Raw genomic sequence first — 1,891 nt, 5'->3', positions numbered from 1 at the left:
ATGCCGTGAATTTCATACCTGTGGTCCACAACTGTTCCCAGTCAGCAAACATAATATTATGTCCAACATCTTGTGCCCATTTAATCATGACCGATTTAACCGTTTCATCCTGAGTATTCCATTTCAACAGCAAGTTATACATTTTTGACAAGATCTTAACTTTGGGTTCTAACAGTTCTGTGACAGGAACTAATGGCAACCTGCTTTGAACTGATTCAGCCTTATCCGCACTGGGGATGAGGAACCTGTGGTCCTCCAGATTGTGGCTTCCAACTTCCATTGGCCAGTCTGGCTTCCCATTGGCCATGCTGGCTGGGGCTGATTGGAATGGGACCCCAGCAACACCCGAAGGACCGCAAGTCCCCCATCCTTGGTTTATGACCCTCGAGATGTTGCTCCCATGATCCCTGACTATTGATCATGCTGGCTGGGGCTGATGGGATTTGGAGTCCCTCAGCATCTGGTGAGTCCCCATCCTTGGTCTACAGTAAGGTAAAGGTAAAGGGACCCCTGACCATTAGGTCCAGTCGTGGCAGGCTCTGGGGTTGCGGCACTCATCTCGCTTTATTGGCCGAGGGAGCCAGCGTACAACTTCCGGGTCATGTGGCCAGCATGACTAAGCCGCTTCTGGCGAACCAGAGCAGCGCACGGAAACGCCGTTTACCTTCCCGCCAGAGAAGGTTTATCTACTTGCACTGCGTGCTTTTGAACTGCTAGGTTGGCAGGAGCAGGGACCGAGCAATGGGAGCTACCCCATCACGGGGATTCGAACCGCCAACCTTTTGATCGGCAAGCCCAAGGCTCTGTGGTTTAACCCACAGTGCCACCTGCGTCCCTTACCACTGGTCTACAGTGGTGGCTCACAATTCCAGAGAGGAGCTTTTCCCAACCTTTCTTGGGGGTGCCATGAACTGAACCTGCAGCCTTTTTCTGTGCAAAGCACACTTGCTGTGTGTGTGTGTGCTCAATGTGGCTGAGGATGTGCCACTTGTGAGTGGTGCCGTCACCCTTGTCTTTCACTGTGAGTTAACTGCACACCTTGATTATTGTCCAGATTCCCCCGTCCTTTTCGTCTTTTAAACTTGGAGAGACCCTGTATATATACCCTTGTTAGATAAACACGTTATTGATACCAGTGTGACACCAGAATCCATTACAGTGGTACCTTGGTTCTCAAACGCCTTGGTTCCCAAATTTCAAAAACCCGGAAGTCTTCCAGTTCTCAAAGGTTTGTCAGAAGCCAAACATCAGATGCGGCTGTCGGCTATTGTTTTTGGGGCAGCTGTACGAATCAGAAGCTGCTCCTTGGTTTTTGAACATTTAAGAAGTCAAACGAACTTCTGGAAAGGACTACCTGTGCGTGGCAGTCAGCTCAGCGGAATCCCACCTTCGTCGCCAGTGAAATATACTCGGAGTCAAGTGTGAATTTCATGCTCTTTATTCAGCTCATAGTAGCAATGAATGGAACTTTCTCCAAAACGTCTAGCTCAGGGGTCAGCAAACTTTTTCAGCAGGGGGCCAGTCCACTGTCCCCCAGACCTTGTGGGGGACCGGACTATACATACATACATACATACATACATTATATATATATATATATATATATATATATATATATATATATATATATATATATTGGAGGAAATGAACGAATTCCTATGCCCCACAAATAACCCAGAGATGCATTTTAAATAAAAGCATACATTCTACTCATGTAAAAACATGTGATTCCCAGACTGTCTGTGGGCCAGACTGAGAAAGCGATTGGGCCGCATCCGGCCCACGGGCCTTAGGTTGCCTACCCTGCTACAGAATGATATACACTTGTCTCCAAACTTTGTACATAGAGGGAATGATAACCGTCTTGGTGACCATCACCCCTGTAGGTGGC

Source organism: Podarcis bocagei, assembly GCF_964188305.1.
Source record: "Podarcis bocagei genome assembly, chromosome: 14".
Taxonomy (NCBI): Eukaryota; Metazoa; Chordata; class Lepidosauria; order Squamata; family Lacertidae; genus Podarcis; species Podarcis bocagei.
The sequence above is the reverse complement of the archived record's forward strand: the minus strand, read 5'-3'. Positions refer to the sequence as shown.